The following is a 13,823-nucleotide window of genomic DNA, read 5'->3' on the forward strand; positions in this document are numbered from 1 at the left end:
GAGCTGTAGCAAGCTCGACAACCTGTCCGAGCCTGTCGACGTGCACATCCAAACACAGGAGACGAGGCTTCGTGCAACAAACGCCGGGCGAAACACACTCATCCTCCTCGGGTATGACATCCATACACTTTCCATTTTGCCCAACAAAACGCCGCCAAGGGAAATCACGGTACTCACCGATGGCAAGCCACTTCCACTCAATATGGATCCTCATCAGCGAGTGCGGCGCCTCGCCTACGCCAAGAGGCATGCTAAGGCTACGAGTTCCCTCCCTTTGACTGAACGCATTATATACACGGACGCTGCACTTCCTACAGACGGCACCAGTAACACTTGTTATGCCACTGCGTGGTACGACCAGACAAACGGAAATCAGAACCGACGCCATCATATATCAGCAGAAGCGATGTACAGCACCCGAGCAGAGCTAGTGGCCATCGTAGATTATTTGGAGTGGGCCCTCGAAACTGCATCCGAAACTGAACCCGTTCATCATCGTGTGTACACAGACTCACAGGCTGCCCATCGGGCATGTGCTAACGTTCTTTATACAGACCCTCTACTGCAGAAGATCCGGCACCAGGCGCGCTTACTCCGCGAATGCGGTCACGATGTCACCATCCTCTGGGTCCCCGCATATTGTGGTATCCCCGGAAACGAGAAGGCTCACAGATTAGCGCGTGCTCATCTCTCCACCGCGCTAGCCAGAGCCTCTTACACTCAATTTCCTCTTCTAGCTACCACACCCGAGCTAGCGATCGCAGAAATGCATATTACTAAACAACGTCGTGCCGCTTACATCACAGCAGTTGGCAATCTATTCTCGATACCGTCGATTCCGTCGAAGGTATTTACACGACGAGAGTCTGTGTTGCTTCGGAGAATTCAGACAGGAACACTCCTTACTCCTTTCTTGCTTAACCGATTTCACAGGGGTGGCACACCACCACCCGTAACCGGTGTCTGCTCCACAAGCAACTGCCGTTCATACCTCAACCACCTGTGTTGGGAGTGCCCCCTCTACATCCCACCCCGGGTTCGTGCCCTTGCCATCATAAAGCGGGGACCCTGGCCTTCCTCTCTCCGGACATGGGCCTGACCAGATCCCACACTTCCGGATCAGGCCATCGAGCTCTGGCGAGCACTCCTCTTATTTCCTCCAGGACCCGGCGGCACCACCGGTCGGCCATCGGCTCCGCGACAGCCACAAGATTCAAGCGGCCCCCACTTAGCTGCCTCCAGAACGTCCTTTAAAATTACACCATCTCCCGCTAAAGGGGACAGTGAGGCGATGCGAAGCCGGAGCACTTGCACGATCGCGTTCCGTTGGCGTTCGTAGGGCATGCTACCGACCTGGCGTCGTGGAACGCGAAGAGGGACGCTACGCGCGTTATATCTTCCATCTAGCCTGGCCGTTAATTCTCACAGGGCGAGCGGGGAACGCGGTCGACAGGCGGGCGAGAGGGGGGCAGAGTAGGAGTGGAGAGAGTAGGGGAGGGGACGCGCATGCACTCGAGCTCATCGCGGCGTTGCGCAGGAGAGAATTTCGGCACGAGAATTTCGGCAATTTCGGAGAGGGGAAGGGGAGAGGGTGCGTAGAGAGGGGAAATGGAGAGGAGGTGTGTGGAGAGGGTATGCGCATGCGCAGTAAGGGTGGTCACGCCGCACACCACCACCACCACCACCACCGGATTAACTCCGCCATAAGATACTTCGCATCTAATAAAGCGGAGGCAGCTCTACCACTTCCTTCTACCCTAATAACCCCCCCCCCTTTTTCCACCGCAGCGCCTTCGGCGCATTTCAAAGTGGAATAAACATGGTTTCATTCATTTATTCCCTCTAGCCACCATACTAGGGGGAACTTAAAAGAAGCTAGGTCGTACAATAGGTCCACTGTTGGCTCTAGCTTGCGCCACTAGTGCAACCTGCGCAGATTATTTATTCATCCTATTTTAAGATTTTCTTTTCACTTTCTTTTTGTCCGCCTTCTCTTCCTCTCTTTCGATCCCCAATCACCTTCCCCACGCAGAATACCGTGTCAACGATATGTAACGCCAGCTAAATTCTGTGCCTTTCAATAAAGAATTCTCTCTCTCTCTTTGTTTTCTAGATGATTGCTTAAAGGATAGAAAGTACACATCTTTTATTTTAGGGGGTAATTTTATTGCGTAGGTTACAAGTAAAGCTATTTGGATAGTCAGCGAAACTCTGAAATAAAACCAGATCGATCACGGAGGCTTTTAATGTTCACTCGAGGTAGGTGTGCCCTTGAGTATTTGGCTCCATCGGAAGTGCCGGCATACCGCCAGTCGCAAATACTATCGGTATTCAGTATTCTGCTTTTCGAAAGGCGCCCTATGCGAGCAAGTGTGAGGAAAAAAATCACAGCATATCCACGCAGTGAATGATGATGAGTGGGCGAACCTGCGGAGGTTCATCGGTAAACCGTGAATCTTCCGTGAATTCTGCCCATTACATCATCACCGACGTGAGATCGGGCGCGTTTATACTAAAGGTTCGATGAGTTATGACGACTTGCAGCTCACTTTAATTTTACATGTACGCTGTGAATTTTCATTGTTTAGAAAACCATTCCTTTAGAAAACATCTGGCGTCTTTCGTTAAGCAGCTCGCGTCTTTTCGTTTTGCTTTAGAAACATCTGGCGTTCTTTCGTTTTGCTTTTACAAAACATCTGGCGTCTTTCGTTGGTTTATTTCATCAATCAACGGCGTTTTGAACAAAATTTTTATTGTTTAATCACGCACAGGAGAAATCTCATCAGGCACTACCTTGGAGGTAAACAATGGCTGCTAATGGCAATGAGAGACACAAGAAGTCGGCTTTTAGCTAACACTTACACTTCTACTTCTACTAACGCTTCCTACTGGAACATGATAGTGGCTGCTAATGGGGAATGAGAGACAGAAGAATTCGGCTTTTAGTTAACGCGCACGCTGCGCATTTTTTATTGTTCAACAACGCACAGGAAATATCTCCCACCGGCACCACCTTGGAGGTCAAGATCTGGTACTAGCGTTACGACTGGTTACGCACTATTACTACTACGAGGGACGAACGGGTGCCGCCTTAAGGAGCTTCGCCCCTAAAAACAAGAAAATTAATTGTTAAACCGCCTTGGGAAGATTACGCCACATCCAACGCACTGTGGGAATCAAATTTATGTGAAGCAGTCGGCCAGTAGCAGCCTGTGTCGGATTTGTCATTTTATTTCAACGTCGGCACCAACGTTAATAAAGCGATGTCAGTTTCATCGCAAGAAAGTGTACACTACAGTGCGATGATATGCATGTCACTAGTGGCGTCACTGTGTCATGAAAACTCCGGTAGATCCCACGCTTCGAGGAAACCGACGTGATGCCCCGTTGACCCGGCGGCGCTCAATTCTCGATATTTGCGCGGGCTTTTCCCGCCGCAACGAAGGCACGTAGAAAGAAGTATTCCTTCGTGAACAAAGGAGAGCACTTTGTAGATCTCCTCCAGTGCTCCTTTAGTGGTTGCGGCGGCAATGTGTCGTGCCGAACTGCAACAGTGGGTACGCATCCTGCTAGGAGTGGGTACGCAACCTTCAATGTTCCTCGTGACCCGGTGAGGTTGGAAGCGTGAACTCGTGCCATACCAAGGAAAGATCGAGAGCTCACGCCACGTGACTACGTTTGCAAGAAGCACTTCTCGTACACTAAGTCCCATCATTCGTTGAAGAATCTCACAGGGTCCCTTATGCATTAGACTAAGACGACTCGGAGGCGAAAGCAATCTTCTTCTTTTTCTTCAGTCCATGTGTCTATCTTGCTACACCCCGATGCAAAAGCTTTCTGCACCTTTCTCACCTGGTGTTGCACTGCCTCCGTGATCGCAGCACCGATCAAGGAGGCAATGCAAAGAGACAATGTCATGCGATCAGGTCACGTCATGTGATGTCATCATGGCGTCGTTTTACTATCTGTGACGTCTTGACAACGTCATGTGGTGACGCATTATGATATGGCTTTTTTGCATCGCTCATGTTGGCGCCGCCGACGCTGAAGGTCATTTTCTTGCGTTTGATGAGGCATCTAAAGATTTCGCCTTGAAATCTATACCTAACCCATCAAGTTCACGTTACCCGAAAATTTATATTTCACGTTCTACAAGATATATAAGTCAGCTAATTATCGTGCACGTGAAAGCATTTTTTCCGTTAATTTACCGAAAAATATGGAGCGGGCGAGAACGCGCAAAAAACACCCATTTGGGCATGAGGCGAGAAACGCGAATCGGCGCCGAATGGCTCTGCGCTGCCGAGCTTCGTGTTTCCCTCTCCGCTAGCGGACTCTGACGTCAGAGGGCGCGTCAGTGTTGTGACCGATTCCGTGACTTTATTAGGACGCCCGAGAGAGTGCAGTTTCGCCTCCTCAAGAATTCTTGCTCCGTGGCTAAGGCAAGAAGTACTTGAAATACGGTTACAAGATACTACCGCAATTACAGTGTCCGATACGATACTTTCAAGTTGCATCGTAAGATATTTCGACACATTCGTAAATTTTTTATTATATATCTATACCGGGTGATCAAAATTGATCTCTATTTTTCTGATTATATTAGGCACTGGGGTGTACAAGAGCGATGGAAAGAAACGCCAACAGCGCTGTTCGGATTCGTTTTGACCGCGCTCTTAGCTTGGTGGTAATAAGAGGACGCTAGTCTCGTCCTCTAATGCATCATAGACGACCCGATTCTATTCTTTTTACCAGCCAGGCTACAACCAGTTGAAAAAGGAACAGCGGAGCGGCTATCGATTCCGCACTGTTCCCGTTTCTTTCCATCGATATAGTGAAGGCAACCTGTGCAAATAAGTTGTGTGGTCAGGAGGAGAAAAAGTGAGATGTCAATTATCGCTGTAAGCTTTCCAGTTAACTAACATACAATAAAAAGCTTTTTATTGCTTGCACTAAGCGGGCATCTTTGTATAGAATAGTTAGGAGCAGTCGCTTCTCTACGCAGTTCAACTTGAAAAAAATTCTTGTAACATGTCGCGCACAGACCTCCAAGTTTACTTGCTGTTCCAATGGTTACCCATTCAAGTCAGTGAGGGTCGGCGCAATGTTTCGGCCTGGTGTTACGCGCAGTCATTCATTTATATCGCCAGCCAGTAGTAAAAGTAGTAAAACGGTATCATATTTGCCTAAGCACTGCACGCAACTGCTGCGGCACATCAAGGCGGCGGCATGAGTCAGTATTCACTGTGTTGACCGTGTAATCATACAAATCGCAATTAAACTTTGCAGCCGGATATCTAGGAGCAAGGACACGTTAGAAAAAAAAAATACGGCAGATCCCACGTACTGTGGTAATCGATGTAATGCGAAGCAGCCGGCAAAAAGCTGCTACATCGCTTTGTTTGTCTTTGAGGAAAGTGAACTCATTAATGCAATGGCATCTAGTTCACTATACATCACATATTTGCCTTGCATGCATGCATGTACAACCCGGTATATAGCATGCTAATTAGACGTACTACATTCTGGAATATACAATGCATTACCTGTAATTTACGGTCCTCGCGCACTAATGTCATGCCATACCAATTTTGGTATATATCCAGCTAGCAGAACGGCTGGAAGCGCGCCGTAACAATGTCATGCAAATCATTGCATACATGACATGCATGTCATGATTCGCATGTTAGGACCTGTCATTTATGTTGTTCATGCAGTTCCGTCGAGCAATACGAATCTTGGTGTATATCAAGCTAGCCAAACAACCACTAGTGCACCATGAGCGTGGCATGGAAATCATGTATGCACATGACATGCGTGTCATGGCTTTCATGTTAACACCTGTCATTTATGTTCTATACCAATTTCGGTGTACATCAAGCGGGCGAAATGCCGCGACTGCACCGTGAGCGTGGCATGTAAATCATGCCATACATGACATCCAAGTCATGGTTTTCATGTTGCCACCTGTGACGTTAGTGTAAGGTTTGGGCCAGGGTTGCCACTGACTTTCGAGTAAATGTCGCCAAACGAAGAGAAAAAAGTCGCCAAAAGTCGCCATTTTTTTTACAAATTTCGCCAAAAAAGTAGCCATTCTAGATATGTGCGGCATACCCAGTAATAAAAATTTCCACTCACGTATAGCCCCGTAGAATACAGTACCATCCAAGAGCCTTAAATTATATTGACGTTTCTCGATGCCAGTCATATCGCCCGCTTCACCATGGGAGTGCATGGTGCTGCTTCTCCGACTAGCCGCAAGATGTGCGTGGTGGCGCAAGGGTGAATGAACGAAACGCTCATGATATTCTTCCATCCCTGTCCTCTCGTTTCAAAGCTAAAAGTGCGGTATAAACCTTGGGCGAAAACCATGAAAGCATTATTTGTAGACAGCTTTACGTACCCTTATATGAATTAAAAGAATTAAAAGGTTTATTGAAGGTAACACGACAGAATTCGTACAGGAACCGATCATTAATGAGTCTTACACCTTTTCAGTGTGAACTAATATGATACCGGACATCACCGACCCTTTCTTATAGTTACTTATATCTACACGCGTCAACCCGATGCGTTATTGCTGTATAACAATGTAAAATGTTATATAGCAATTGTTTTTATTGCACACGCTCACCGAGAACAGTGAAAAATGCCTCAATAAATAATTTTTATTGCAGAAATAGCCGCGTATCCGCCTCTCTTCGCTATTCCAAAACAGTCTTTGCGAGCTGAATTGGGGTACTGCAACAGTGAATAAGTCGCCAAGCTATTCAGAGCAGTTGGAGCTTTGGCGGAACAAATGGTCGGAACACGCGGCAGCCCGTCGTCTTGCCTCTTCAGATGCCAAACTTCAGATAAGCTTAAAGCACCTAAAGCCATAAACCTATAGTCAATCACTGCCCCCTCGCGGTTTGCAAGGCAGTCCGCTGACTTACATTTTGCTAGAATGTCGCTGGGGGACGTTCCAGTACCTCCTGCATCTAGATGGCATCCGAACTAAGGATCCCACTCACCTTCTCGGGCGTGTGCCCGCACTGTGCGGAGGAGTCTTCTGACACCTATCACATGGTGTGGGCATGCCCCTCCAATCCTGCCTACCCACCCCACTCCCACCCCACCCGAGAGGACTGGGAAGCTGTCCTGCTCGGCTGCTCCGACCTCCAAGCCCAACAGGGATTGGTGGCTAGAGCCCGGGCCGCCGCGGCAGCTACAGGGATACCGGACTAGGGATCTTTCCTAGTGTTTGTGAAGGGCGGGCCCATCCGGCTTACCCCATCCACACCTCTCGCTGTATATAGCTTAATAAATGTTTTCCACCACTCATCTTTTTTTCACAGAACATCAAATACACGTTTTACTATCTCTCTAGATGTATTGAGGAGGTACACACGAGTTACAGGATGGACATACCGAATGACGCGTAATGTGCACATTTTACTCGTGGGTCTAAAACCAAAAAAAGTACTGAGAATGTTGCCGCTCATTCGTTGGGAAGACACTGAGCTTAGGATTCAAAACTCGGTGGAGACCTAAGCCGAAAATCGCCAAAAATTCGCCATGTCGCCATTCATAACTTTAGGTCGCCACGGGCCTCTCAAATTCGCCAATTTGGCGAATAGTAGCCACCATTGGCAACCCTGGTTTGGGCCCCGGACCACTCAGCAAGGAACTGAATCGAAACACGAGTGCACACACACACACACACACGAGAATATATTTACAGGAAGACGTAACGCTTAACGAATAACACTTAAAGTAGTAGAAACGTGCAGTCCTAGCTGTATTCAATGTCTCTCTAAATTATAAGTGTCTCGCCGTGTTTCGATGTGGCTTGCTGGACGCCAGCGCCGATTGCTCGTGGACTGTGCGCCGTCTGGCTCGTTGCCGTCCTCAACGTGCGTCGCACCACGCCATGACACGGCCTTCTGCCGCAGCAGCAGCTGTAGAGTATCGGCAGCTGCTTGGTAGCTCCGCAGCAGCTCTCCGCCACCACGTTCGTCTCAGCAGCGCACCGGGGTCGCGCCAGCCACCCGGAACGGCAGCAGGAAGATCGGCAACGAAACTGGCAGCCCCTCTGGACGGCAGCCAGAACCACGGAACTCGCCTGGTCCCTGGGCCAGTCACCCAGCCGGAGTCCAGGTCTCGTTCACCGGTTGTCCAGCTGTCAGGAAGGGCAGCCGGAACAGCAGCGGATCACCTGGTCCCTGGGCCAGTCGCCCAGCCGGAGCCCAGGAACGGTAGAGCGCCTAGACGACGTTGTCTAGTTCCCCGGACCAGACGTCCAGCCGAGAACTGACTGTCCTTGCATGCGCTGCCTCGAACCACCGCACGCACTATGCGGCACGTTTCGTTTTCTTCATCGCCCCCGCACGGCGATCACTGAGTTGTTTTCTTTTTTTTCGCGCCTCTGTATCATGACCACCCCCCGTTTAAGAAAGTTGTTTACAACTTTTATGACGTGACGAAGAGGCGGAAAAAATGTCACAAAGTTCCAGATAATTCAATAAATGTTCAGTTGTACGCCGACAGCACTTCATTATTTTACATAACATAGTGCAATACATTCCCATTACACCCGGACCAGGTAATCTGCTCCGACATTATCCGACCCTTTGATGTAAGAGACTGAAAATGAGAACTCTTGTAAGAGTAGGCTCCATCGCAAAACTCTATTGTTCAGGTGTTTAGCGGATTGCAAATATTGCAAAGGCTGGTGGTCGGGTTGTATGACAAATTGTTTGCCGTACAAATACAAGTGGAATTTTTGCACCGCCCAGACAAGTGCCAAACATTCCCGTTCGATGGTGGAATACCGGGTTCCTCGAGGCATTAGGTTGCGGCTCGCGTAGGCAACAGGATGCAAAACCTGGAGCAGTACGGCACAAAGACTAGTGGTCGAGGCGTCGGTGCGGAGAAAAATTCTTTTGTCATGTTGGGTGCTTGTAAAATGGGAGTATCTTCAAGCTTGCTCTTCAAAATAGTGAAAGCTTGTTCCTGAGACGGTCCCCACGCGATGGTATTGCTCTGTCCTTTGCGTGTGAGGTCGGTCAAAGGTTTGGTGATCTCAGCGTAGTTTGCAATAAATTTCCTGTAATAGCCCGTTAGACCCAGGAAAGACTGCAGGGCTTTCTTCGTCTTTGGCCTTGTAGTTGCGAGGATCTTATCAAGCGTTTTCAGAAGAGGTTCAACTTTACCATCTCCGATTCGATGGCCAAGAAAACAGATAGTTTGCTCTCCTATGCCACATTTACTTGACTTGATGGTTAAATTGGCGCGTTGTATTCGGTCAAATACACGACGTAGATTGACCAAATGTTCATGCCACGTGTTTGTAGCAATGACTACATCGTCAAAATAGTGATAGACATTTTCTAGATCACCGAGAACAGCTCGCATGAGGCGTGCGAAAACAGCCGGAGCTGTCTTTATGCCAAAGGGCATGAACACAAAATGGTATAGTCCAGATATACTGGAAAAGGCTGTTTCTTCCCGGCTGTCCATAGCCATGGGCACTTGCCAATAGCCCTTGGTAAAGTCGAATTTTGAGAAAAATTTGCATTGACCAGCAAGGGCAAGAACCACGTCTATACGCGGTATTGGTTCACCATCCGCAATAAGGATCTTATTTAGCTCTCTGAAGTCGATGCATAAACGAATCGTGTTGTCAGGTTTCTCGACAACTACGGTGGGAGCATGGTATGGTGACCGCGACCTTTCAATTATGCCCAACTTTAGCATCTCTTGGACTTCTTTCTCGACGCTTTCCCGCAGAGCTAGTGGGATGGGATACTGCGGAACATGCATAGGTTTATCGGATGTCAAGCGTAGTGTGCAATCTACTAGGTCAGTCTTTCCTGGAAGGTCCGAAAAGATGATCTCAAATTCATTGAATAAATCAAGCACCTCATAACGCTGTTCAACACTCAGACTCCCTGACAATTTCACATCATCCGCAGTCTGTGTGCGAAATAAGCTAGGATAAGGAATCTCGTGTGAGCTTTCTTCGCTTGACATTTCCTCGTTCGCTTCCGGTGGCCCTTGATCGACTTCGGTTATGACCGACACCTGCTGCACTGGTAAAGGTTCGCGTTCCTTGTACTTCTTTAGCATATTGATGTGGGAAATTTTTCTTTTTCCATTTATCGCGAGAACGTAGTCGACCTCATTCTTGCGCTCGACGACTTCAAATGGACCTTTCTATTGCATGAGCAGTTTGTTGGAATCTGTCGGCAAAAGAAGTAGCACTTTATCCCCAACGTTTAGCTTCCGAGGGCGGCATTTGCGGTCGTAGTAAGTCTTTTTTTTTTTTGCGCGTGCTTTTTCCAATTCATCATGCGCAAGCTTCCATGCCTCTTCCAGGCGGTTTCGAATGTCGACCAAGTAGGTATAGGTAATGCAAATTTCGCCGTCGATGTCTTCATTGCTCCACAGCTCCTTCAGTAGCGTCAGTGGTCCTCGCACGTGACGACCGTAAATTAGCTGAAAAGGCGAGAAGCCCAAGCTCGCTTGCGGCACCTCTCGGTAAGCGAAAAGGAGTGGGGCGAGGTACCTGTCCCAGGAACGTGGTTTTTCCTGGCACATCCTCTTCAGCATTGTCTTCAGCGTCCCATTAAACTTCTCGACGAGCCCATTCGCCACGGCATGGTAGGGGGTCGTTCGCAGAAACTTGATGGCAAGAAGACGGCCCACCTCTCCCATGAGTTCCGCTGTGAAACTTGTTCCTTGGTCGGTTACGATCTCCTTCGGTAAACCGACTCGAGAGAAAATCTCAATCAATCCTTCTGCTACATGCACAGCATCGATTGCGGGCAGTGCAATGGCATCCGCATATCGGGTGGCAAAGTCGATAAGAGTTCGGTGAGAACAGACCGATTAAATCGACCGAAACACGCTCAAAAGGCGTACGAATGACAGGCATGTTGCCCAGAGGCGCAACACCAATTTTACCTTTTGGCGTCGTTCGCTGACACGTATCACAGGACTTGACAAACCGTTTCACATCGCCATGTAAATCCGGCCAGTAAAAATCTGCTAGGATCCGATCTGTCGTGCGCCGAATGCCTTGGTGCCCTGCCATAAGGCTTTCATGGCCGACTTCAAGGATATGCGTTCTGAAGATCTTCGGCACGACGAGCTGTCTAAACGTCCTGCCTGTCGCAAGACAGTACTGTCGGTAGAGAAGTGCACCTCTTTCAAGAAACGAATAACCGTTGCCTTTCGGTAACTTGAAGTCTTTACCGACTTTAGCAAACACGGCTTTCAATGTTTCGTCGTTCTGCTGTTCTTCTGAGAACTGGTCTTTGGTTACGTCGCACCACTTTATCTTCGGCACAGACAATGGCGTTATTTCGCCCCCGTGGGGTTTAACTGTGGCGGAAACATAGGGAGGATACTCCTCAGCTTCCACGCTGCAGTTTGGAGTCGCATTGCCCCTCTGGTCGACTGTAGGAGGCTTCCACTTATGATCCGGCTTCTGAGGATCTGACACCCGGTAGGTTACCAAGCACCACATCATAGAGCGGCTTGTCCATAAAAAGTGCTGTTATCTCTCCCTTAAAGTACGGGTAGTTCACGGGAATATTGGCCTCTGGTACTTCTATGGCGGAACCATCAATGAACAAGACTGTTACTCTTCCCGGTCAACCGTTGTTTCGGCACTAGGTATCTTCGGATAATTGCAATATTGCCGCCCGTATCTCGAAGAACCCTGACTGGTTTACCCGACACTTCGCCTTCAACTACTGTCATTCCTTGCGCCTGAAATGCTGGTATATTTTTATCCCCACTTGCATTAGGAGGGTAAGGTTTCTTTCTTTTTTTCCCTCCGCCAGTGCTGTCACTCGAAGAAAAACCGTAACGGTTCTCGTTCACTGCACATGCGGAGCTTTTTTCTTTTTGTGCGTTCATGCTCCAACACTCGTCGCTCTTGTGGCCAATTTTCCCACATACTCTACACTTTATCGCTTCTTTAGCTGGGTTCCGACATTCATGTGCTTGATGTCCCAGACGCTTGCATAGCATACACCTTGTCGGTGCTTTCTTTGGAGCATTATCAGGACTCTTGAAATCCTTTGAGTCGTCTGGACCCTTTTCGAGGATGGATAAGTTTTGTGCTTCCATGAAGCGATCAGTAGCGTCAGCTAGCTGATGGAGTGGCTTGCACTCGCGTTCTTTCAAAAATATCATTAACTTTGGATGACAACAGCGGAGAAACTGTTCGGCGAGCATATGGTCTCGAAGACCATCGAATGTTCTGGGCACGTCAGCCATGTCGACCCAGTGGTCGAAGTACGCTGAGAGTCTCGCGGCTAACTGTCTCCCGGTTTCTCCATCTTCAGGTCGTGCTTTGCGAAATTTTTCTTGGTACCCTTGCGCAGTGAATCAAAACCTCTGCAACAAGGCTTTCTTTACCTTCTCATAGTCTAGAGAATCTGTGGCAGTCATTCGGCCAATTACTGTCAACGCTTCACCACTCAAACACATGCTCACAGCTAATGCCCACTTCTCTTGTGGCCAGCCTTGTCCTGTTGCCACGCGTTCAAATCTTTGCAGGTATGCGTGCAAATCATCACGTCGCTCATCGAACAGCGGAAGCAATTTTTGTGGATTCAGTACTGCAGAGGAGCTACTCGGTTGAGCCATAGAATCAGAGTTAGCTGTTGCATCTACCCTCGGAGCTCCTTCTTGAAGCTTTAGCTTCAGCTCAAGGATTTGCTTCGCTCTTTCATCTGCTTCCCTGCTCGCCTCTCGCTCAGCAGCACGTTGATCTCTTTCCGTCGCCTGTTCTGCCTCAACCCATTTACGCAATTCTGCTCCACTCAATCCTAGCTGTGCCCCAACACCAGCTAATCTTTCGGTATCCATGATCAACATTAGTTATGTGAAAGTGCACTCGAGAGACGGTAACTTCCTTCGGCGTTTTTACGAGCGAGATCCTGCCAGGCTCGCCAGATTGTGACGTTAGTGTAAGGTTTGGGCCCCGGACCACTCAGCAAGGAACTGAATCGAAACACGAGTGCACACACACACACAAGAATATATTTACAGGAAGACGTAACGCTTAACGAATAACACTTAAAGTAGTAGAAACGTGCAGTCCTAGCTGTATTCAATGTCTCTCTAAATTATAAGTGTCTCGCCGTGTTTCGATGTGGCTTGCTGGACGCCAGCGCCGATTGCTCGTGGACTGTGCGCCGTCTGGCTCGTTGCCGTCCTCAACGTGCGTCGCACCACGCCATGACACGGCCTTCTGCCGCAGCAGCAGCTGTAGAGTATCGGCAGCTGCTTGGTAGCTCCGCAGCAGCTCTCCGCCACCACGTTCGTCTCAGCAGCGCACCGGGGTCGCGCCAGCCACCCGGAACGGCAGCAGGAAGATCGGCAACGAAACTCGCAGCCCCTCTGGACGGCAGCCAGAACCACGGAACTCGCCTGGTCCCTGGGCCAGTCACCCAGCCGGAGTCCTTGTCTCGTTCACCGGTTGTCCAGCTGTCAGGAACGGCAGCCGGAACAGCAGCGGATCGCCTGGTCCCTGGGCCAGTCGCCCAGCCGGAGCCCAGGAACGGTAGAGCGCCTAGACGACGTTGTCTAGTTCCCCGGACCAGACGTCCAGCCGAGAACTGACTGTCCTTGCATGCGCTGCCTCGAACCACCGCACGCGCCATGCGGCACGCTTCGTTTTCTTCATCGCCCCCGCACGGCGATCACTGAGTTGTTTTTTTTTCGCGCCTCTGTATCATGACACCACCTGTCGTTTACGTTCGTCATGAGGTCGCGTCGCGCAAGACCGGTTTTGTTCTATATATCAAGTGAGCGAAACGGCAGCG

The sequence above is a fragment of the Rhipicephalus sanguineus genome, chromosome 8 (assembly GCF_013339695.2).
Source record: "Rhipicephalus sanguineus isolate Rsan-2018 chromosome 8, BIME_Rsan_1.4, whole genome shotgun sequence".
NCBI classification, from domain to species: Eukaryota; Metazoa; Arthropoda; class Arachnida; order Ixodida; family Ixodidae; genus Rhipicephalus; species Rhipicephalus sanguineus.